The sequence below is a fragment of the Rhinoraja longicauda genome, chromosome 6 (genome assembly GCF_053455715.1).
Source record: "Rhinoraja longicauda isolate Sanriku21f chromosome 6, sRhiLon1.1, whole genome shotgun sequence".
NCBI classification, from domain to species: domain Eukaryota; kingdom Metazoa; phylum Chordata; class Chondrichthyes; order Rajiformes; family Arhynchobatidae; genus Rhinoraja; species Rhinoraja longicauda.
In genome coordinates, this window is record NC_135958.1 from 35,599,631 (window position 1) to 35,609,015 (window position 9,385).

A 9,385-nucleotide genomic window follows, 5' to 3' on the forward strand; every position below is an offset into this window, starting at 1 on the left:
TAACCTACAAATAAATGGAATATGCAAATGAAACTTTAACATGTCGGTGTACTCCGTGTCAGCATCTGGTTATCTGTGTGTCTGTCTCTCTGTGTGTCTGTCTCTCGGTCTATTTATCGATTTATCATTGATCTATCTGTTTACCTGTTTATTTATTTAACTTTCTTTTCTTGTTCAAATGTTGCTGTGCTGGTCCAGAGTCTAGAAGTTGGACCTATTTGTGCCAGTTTTGTCTGTATAAAAAATGGGCGAGAATTGTTCTGTGTTCGGTCAGAAATATTTAAGTCATTTTCCTGTTGAACTCCCATCCTGTGAGAAATTGGACTGGGCATGTCCGGTCACATTTCACCTTAGCTGAGGCATGATTTATCCGTCGTATTTTGCACACTAGGACATTGATTTTACATTCCTTAACCCCCATGTATTCATTTTCAGGCGCTGCCCTTAAGCATTGAGCAGCACTAAGGAAGAATGCATCATTCCACTGTGAACTTACTTCAGTGCGCGTTGCTTCAATATATGGCCTTGACAATCAATGAACGTCTGTGCTGCTGTGTAGCATGGGGCAAGGGGTCTTACCGGGAGTCCCCAGTGTGTCATTCTGCATTCCCCTCTCCAGTTTCCCCCTTCCCCTGATTTCTCCCCCCTCTCCTGTTTCCCCACCACCTCCCACTTTTGCCCCCTTCCCCCCTTGTATCCAACCTCCCCTTTCACTTTCCCTCACCTTGGCAGCAGCGTTGATGCTGTGAACTTTAACTGAGGTAAACCACACCTCAGCGGACAGCTTGCAAATGACATGCGGGCAGCAATCTCTGCAGACAGCTAGCTGCAGCCCTTGTACGCGCAGGTCACCTTTCAACAGCTCCGCTCCGGGCTGGGGAAAACCACAAAAGTGATCTCTTAAAGCAAGGACCCCCCCCAATTTTGTGTGTTTATTTTTGCAACTCCTAATACTGTCGCAGGTTAAAACACAGCACCCATTGAATGTACTAATGGAGGTTGTAAACCATTTCTGGGTATAGTCCTCACTGGTTGACCTTGATTGTATTGGGAATCAAAAGGCTTGGATAGAGTGGACGTGGACAGGATATTTCCACTAGCAGGAGAGTCCAGGGCTAGAGGTCATAGCCTCAAAATTAAAGGACGTCCCTCTAGGAAGGAATTGTGGAGGAATTTATTTAGTCAGAGGGTGGAGAATCTGTGGAATACTTTGCCGCAAAAGGCCGTAGAGGCCAAGTCAGTGGATATTTTTTAAGGCAGCGATACATAGATTCTCGATTAGTACAGGTGTCAGGGGTTATGGGGGGAAGGCAGAAGAATGGGGTTAAGAGGAAGAGAGAGATCAGCCATGATTGAATGGCGGAGCAGACTTGAAGGGCCAAATGGCCTAATTTTGTTCCTCTGATTTATGACCTTATGACCTAATCCTGAGGAACTAATGCAGTGTCTGCCGGAATGTAGGGGAGTTCCTTTCCAGTGTAGGATAACTGTAATTCATTAATATTCATTGCTCATTAAAATGTAAGCACAATGATAATTTACAATCTGACCACATTTGTTAAAGTAAATTGAACAAGAATGTTGGCTTAATGAGACCCATATCCAGTAGAAGCGACACAGGTATCAGTTGATTATTTTGTCAATTGTTGAGAACTTCTGAAATAATAAAGTCCATTTTCATAAACGGTTGGTTAAAGTTTAGCACTAAATCAGAGGCAATCTTTCTTGCGATACTTTTGCTTTTTACTGCCTTAGTACAAAGAAAAAGCCAGTTTCTATCAACCCATCATGGATCTCATGCAATCCAATCTTCTGGATCAGGCGACCAGAGTTAAATCAAATGGGATCCATGGCAACCTGATAGGTAGCATACAAAATTGGACATAGAAGTCTGAGGGCAATGGAGTAGGGGTGTTTTTCTAACTGGAGGTCTGCAACCAGAGGTGCTCCTTAGGGATCCAGATAGGTTTCTTGATTAAAAAGACTCAGGAAGGGGTGTCAATGAAGGATGCCAATGAAGGATGAGCAAAAGGCAGGTGTAATTAGGCAGAGATGATTTAATGTAATACTCAATGAGGTTTAATAGTGATCAGTTAATAGAAATTGTTTTGTTGTACTTTCCTTCAAATTTCCCAATTTATTGCAAAGGATAGACATTAATTCTTTAATGATGAAGATACTCTAATCAGCGAGCACTTTGCTGGTTATTATATAAAACATTCATCTCTCGTTTCTTGCAATGTGTACTATCTATCTTCCATAGTTTCTTCTCTGCACCTTCTCAACCTGTAACCCCCACTACCACAAGGCCAAGAGCAGCAGATGTGTGGGATCACCACCATCTACAAGTTCCCCTTCCTAACGTAGAAATATATTACAATAGACAATAGACAATAGGTGCAGGAGGAGGCCATTCGGCCCTTCGAGCCAGCACCGCCATTCAATGTGATCATGGCTGATCATTCTCAATCAGTACCCCGTTCCTGCCTTCTCCCCACACCCCCTGACTCCGCTATCCTTAAGAGCTCTATCTAGCTCTCTCTTGAATGCATTCAGAGAATTGGGAAAGAAGAGAAAAGAGGGGGTGGGGGGGGGGGGGGGGGAAGAGGGAGGGGGGAGAGAGGGGGGAGAGAGGGGGGAGAGGGAGAGAAATCACTGTATGACCAGATTATTCAATGGCATGGTTGTGTCATAGAGGATAAGGCTGATGAAGTGACTTGTTTTCTGCCTTCTCACACTGTACAGTAATAATGCCAACCCTGCTCATTAGTGTAAAAAACTGAATTTTGATGATCTGAAATTTTAAACGGAACATGCTGGAAGCAACGGGTCTCTGGTGCTGTGAGGCAGCAACTCTACCAGCTGTGCCAATGTGCCGCCCATATTGATGGTGAACTCTCCCTGAAGCCACATCGGCTTCCATGGTAATCAGGGGAACAAAGAGTGGAGAGGAGAGGGGGCCCGGGTGTGAGAGGTTATGGGGGAAAAGGCAGGAGAATGGGGTTGAGAATGAAAGGTAGATCAGCCATGATTGAATGGTGGAGTAGACGCAATGGGCCAAATGGCCTACCTCTGCTTCTTTGACTTTAAGAACGGATGAAAATGATGGGTCAATGGTGGACTACAAATGAAGAATCAGAGCAGGGTGCAGTGAGATGCGGATGAGCCCCTATCAGGCATTGCAGCAGGATCGTGGCACTGTCACAGAGCTCACCCTGACCACTGTACCCACTGTCTTGTTCACGGGTGCTGTGAGCCTTGCTTGCCTGTTGGTGATAGGCAGCACCGTAAAATCAACACAGCGGCATCAGTGAAAATTAAAGCAATCCAGCAGGAACCCTTACAATCATGCAGGCTTTCCTACTTGCTGCATGATGTGCTCCATGTTCAACAGCGACTAATCAACAAAGGCAGACACACAAAATGCTGGAGTAACTCAGTGGGACAGGCAGCATCTCTGGAGAGAAGGAATGGGTGACTTTTCAGGTCGGGACCCTTCTACAGATTGAGTCTTCGCTCTCCTTTGGTCCTTGTGACTGAAGAAGGGTATCGATCCGAAACGTCACCCATTTCTGCTATCCAGAGATGCTGCCTGTCCTGCTGAGTTACTCCAGCATTTTGTGTCTAGCCGGTTTAAACCAGCATCTGCATTCGTTCCTACACAAAACAACAATGGTTATGGGTGTGGAGACTGAATTACAACAGTCCCTAGGTTGCACGAGTTCTGCCCAGAAGACTATGTAGGCAATTTCTTGAGTCAGAAACGTCCGTTCTCTATAGTGAACCATATTGTATTATTCTTGATACATTGCTCTAATTCTTTAATTTCATTGAATAATCACCCTAATGCTACCTTTAATTAAACTAATGGAAAATATATTGTATCTAGTCATTAAACAATGCCATGACACATTTTATTATTACTATTATTGCTTTAAAAGTGTACGGGATAATTTGGAAAAAGTCAGATTTCAATAGTCAGATCATTTCAAAAACCCGACGTTACTGTACTGTCGGGAAGTCAGAAACACGTGCCGTCTACAATTGATGACATCATCGTGAGCGTGAGACACGACGGAGAAATGACGCAGATACTCGATGTACGTTTCCCTGTAAACCTTCGCTCAATCCGCCTTGGCCCGCGCGATCTCCCGGTTGCAAAAAACACTTGAACTCCCCCTTCCATTCCCACACTGACCTTTCTGTCTTGGGTATCCTCCACAGTCAGAGTGAGGCCCAACACAAATTGGAGGAACCGCAACTCATATTTCACTTGGGCAGCTTACTAACTTCAAATAACTCTGCTTTTCCTCTCTCTATGTCTCTCCCCCACCCTTGTTCTCCGAATAGTTTCACTGTCCACCTGATTAATTTCATTGCTATTTTACTGTTTGTATACCTTCCCCTCAGCTAACAATATACCATTCTACATTTCCCCGATCATCATCTGCTTTGATCTGTCATTATTACACCTTACCATATATCTAGTTTCCCCTCTGATTCTCAGTCTGAAGAAGGGTCTCGACCCGAAATGTCACCATTCCTGCTTTCCAGAGATGCTGCCTGTCCCGTTGAGTTACTCTACTATACTATGTCTATCTTCAGATACTCACCTGTTCATTGTGTAACATTTGATTAGCCATGATTGAATGGCGGAGTAGACGATGGGCCGAATGGCCTTATTACCTTATGACCTTATATATAAAAATATTATCTTTGAAAAAAGGACAACTAACTTAATGGATGAAAGCTGAAAAATCAATGGTATATATTGTTCAACTTTGTAAATGTTAAAGCCTTTACGTACACTTTTCACAAACTGAACACTGAATGTGATAAACTCATGAAGGAAAAAACAACAAATAATAGTCCAAGACAACATTATCTCTGAATTTCTTTCTGTACCCAATGCAAGGTTAACAATGGTTCCATGCCAACAGCCAGGGAAATACCTCCTCTGACACCAATTAGCTTTGCAGGTAAATTAAACTCGTTAGGAGAAAAGATTACTTGCATTTGCACCTTTGTGTAAGTGCTGGAAATGACAGCATGATGCTCAGAAAAACCCCAGAATAAAGATGGCTGCCGAACCAAACCAAATAAGCTTCACTTGAATGCATGCAACTGACTGGCTGGGAGATACCGAGAATTGTGCCTCGACACCAACACAAAATTACATGTAATATGATAGTAGGAAAATAACTGCAGATGCTGGTACAAATCGAAGGTATCACAAAAGGTGGAGCAGTCTGAAGAAGGTTGATAGATTGCATTCAGAATTGGACAGGGCAGTCAGAGCGTAGTGTAGGAGAGCTGTTTTCTGACATTAACATACATCGACCAGCGATCCCCGCACATTAACATACATCGACCAGCGATCCCCGCACATTAACATGCATCGACCAGCGATCCCCACACATTAACACTATTCAACACACAATTTACACATACAGCAAACCAATTAACCCACAAACCTGTACGTCTTTGGAGTGTGGGAGGAAACCAAAGATCTCGGCGAAAACCCACGTGGTCACGGGGAGAATGTACCAACTCCGTACAGACGGCACCCATGGTCGGGATGGAACTCGGGTCTCCGGCGCTGCAAGTGCTGTAGTGCAGCAACTCTACCGCTGCGCCACCGTGGCCGCCCACAGACATGTTAGTGATGTTTAAGAAGCATCTAGACAGACACATGAACATGTCGGGAGCGGAGGAATATGGACCATGTGCATGCAAATGGGGTTAGTTCAGTTGTATCACGGTCGGCATCGACATTGTGGGCTGAAGGGCCTGTTTCTGTGCTGTATTGTCAGAATAACATTTCAATTGTATGATTGTGCTTTGAGGTAAATAAAGGATACACACCCTTAAGTAGAATCAAACCTTTCCTACACAGAGCAAAGGGATTGAGAACTGATCTGATCAGTGTATCTAACGAACAGGGATATAACACATTTTAAGGCCTTAATTGGACAATAATAGTTATGCATTGAATCTAGTATAAGTGGAAAAAACCCCATTGTAAGTGAGTGCAGTATGCGGAAGCTGATTTAACTAAGCACTGGTGTTTAATTGAATGGTCTTTAAGACAATACTGCCTCCTGTTTGCAGCTACTTTCTTTGACATGTGGCAAAATTGAACCAGTAAATAATTATGGATTGCATTTGGAAACTATTCTTCAAGGTGTGATCAGTTCAAAATCTGTTCTGGGACTTTTCCTGACTTTTGTAGCATTGTGATAAAGACTTGTGATGTAGAGCCTGCAATTGAAATCTCCTTCACAACTACCAGAAATTCAAAGAGGAACGTGGGGTGACTCTGTGGTGCAGAGGTCGAGCTGCTGACTCACAGCGCTACAGATCTGGCTGGCTTCAAGCCTGACTATGGGTTCTATTTGTGCAGAGTTTGTACGTCCTCCCTGTGAACGCCTGGGTTGTGTCTGGGTGCTTCAGTTTCCTCCCACATTCCAAAGACGTGCACATTTGTTGGTTAATTGGCTTCTGTAAATTGCCCCTGGTGTGTAGGGTGGGAAAGTGGGATAACATAGAACTAGTGTACGCGTGGCTGAATGGCCTTTGTCCATGCTGCAGTATATCATTAGACTAAACTGAATCAAATCATAGGTAGGATTGGTGTAAGATAACAGGTTAACATTTTTCATATCCATCCTTTGATGGAATAAAATGCTCAAAGTAGTCTGAGATCTGTAAAGGTTTTGACAATGGGATGTGTGTTCATAGTTTCTATATTAGGCAGTGAATTGACTCACTTTAATCATGCACTATGAATGATTAAATTCATTATGCATCTTAAACTCTTGGATAGTTGTAATTTTCCATTTAACAGTGCAACATGCTTGCATCCTTTCTACTCTGTTTTAACAGACGTCATACGCTGAATCCTCTGTGCAAAGGCAAGTTGTTGTATAATCTACTGAAGTAGTTTTAGGCATGTTTAATGATTTTCAAATCATTTATGTCCTTGGTAATCTATGATCTAACATCCTTAAAGTGTGAGTAACACTGAAGTCCACAGTATGAGTTGTTTCAGGAGCTATCTTTTCCATGTTCTTCTATCATTAGATTTTATCTGTTTGTGTATCATTAGATTTTTTTTTAAATTTTGAAGGTTTTATACATATCGTCCTGCTGAGCACTGTATATTTTCTCGTGACATTCCTCTAATCTAACTGACTCGGGATTGTTTTAATGCACTGCCAGTTAAAGTCTGCACAATGTGTGTAGGAAGGAACTGCAGATGCTGGTTTACACCAAAGATAGACACAACATGCTGGAGTAACTCAGCGGGACAGGCCGCATTTCCCCTGACTCTCGATTTGAAGAAAGGTCTCGACCCGAAACGTCACCTATTCCTTTTCTCCAGAGATGCTGCCCGACCTGCCGAGTTACTGCGACATTTGGTGTCTGTCTGTACAATTTGTGATGTCCCGTATGCAAATAATCCACCAGGTGGGAGATTCTATTTTAAATGCAACCAGAAACTTGCGATGACTGACTTTTATATTCAATTTCCTCTCTTCCCCATATCCTTCCCTGAGAGAGGGAGATGCCAAACCACATTCCAAATTTAGTCACTTCTAATGCTATTACTCATATTAGTTTTAATTCTTACTCATATCCCGGCCTCATTCTGTTTGTTTTGCAAAGGAAAATGTTCATCCAGCACAGTGAGTTTTCACTTTTCCAGCCACCCCAGGGATTTCATTGCTTTCTGGACGAACTGGCGGCTCGATTGCATCGTTTTGAGTGCAGAGAAGATATACGAGTTGGCGGGACTCGAGGTGCCTGAGCTATTGGGAAAGGTTGGGCAGGCTATTCCTTGGAATGCAGGAGGCCGAGGAGCAATCTTTAGTGAGAGGTGCATAAAATAATCATGGAAGCAGATAGGATGAATGCGCTAAGTCTGTAAACCAGGGTACAGGAACCAAGAACCAGAGGACATAGGTTTATGGTGACAGGGGGCAAGAAACCTGAAGGGAAATTTTCTTTCTCAGAGGGTGATCGCCGCATGAAATGAGCTGCCAAAGGAGGTAGTTGAGGCAGGTGCTATAACAGCATTTAAAACACACTTCCACCCCCCCAAAAACCTTTAAAAATATATATAAAATGTAAACTTCAAAACTCTTCATACATCCTCAATGCCTTGACATTCAATAGTGTCTTGATATTCTCAGTGTCCTGACATAGCCAGTAGTGTGTGCACCGAGTTTAAACAAAACACCTGGGGTGATATCCCTTCCCTTGTTTGAGGGGTATCCCCACCAGCCCCTTAATATACAGCAGAAGATGGACCCTAGACTGTGGCCCTCCAGCACAGAGCCTTGGCGTTGGCTGCACCGAGCCTCAGTGCGTCCCTCAGCACGTACTCCTGCCGTCTGGAATGGGCCAGCCGGCAACATTCCCTGACTGACATCTTGCTGTGCTGGGAGATCAAAGAGCGCCTCCCACACAAAGTTGATGGCCCTTCAGCAGTACTGGATGGCAGTCTCTGAAAATGTCCCCGATGTGTCCCGATCAGAGTCACAAGTCCTCGGAGCAGAATAAGGCCATTTGTCCCATCAAGTCTACTCCGCCGTTCAATCATGGCTGAGCTGCCTTTCTCTCTCAACCCCACTGAGTCCTCTGTTACGGAGCTGTGGAGGCCAAGTCAGTGGGTGTTTTTAAGGCAGAGGTAGGCAAATTCTTGATTAGGACGGGTGTCGAGGGTTATGGGGAGAAGGCACGAAACGGTCCTGACTACGGGCGCCGTCTGTACGGAGTTTGTGCGTTCTCCCCGTGACCTGCGTGGGTTTTTTCCGAGATCTTCGGTTTCCTCCCACACTCCAAAGACGTACCGGTATGTAGGTTAATTGACTGGGTAAATGTAAAAATTGTCCCTAGTGGGTGTAGGATAGTGTTAATGTGCGTGGATCGCTGGGGGGCGTGGACTCGGTGGGCCGAAGGGCCTGTCTCAAAATCAAAATCAAAATCAAGAAAATTGGATGAGGAGGCAGAGATCAGCCCTGATTGAATGGCGGAACAGACTCGATGGGCCAAATGGCCTAATTCTACTCCTACAACTTGTGAGCGTGAACTTGTGAGCTGTTCAAAGTGAACCATGACAAAGAGCCTTGCATCATTCTCCAGACCCTCTTTGCACATCCACAGTCTGCAAAGAAGCGGGCAAAGGTCACCACTCAAGGGCAGCACACATCGGTAGTGAGGCTCCGAGGGACAGGAAAGATCTTAATGGGAGGGCTCCTCCCACCGCCAGCCAAGTAAAGCCTTTGTTGATGAGTTCTGGCGATGAGGCGATTTCACCGACAAACTGGGCAATCTGCGCAGGGCCTGCAGGATGTCCCCTGCTGACCACTGACTGATAGAC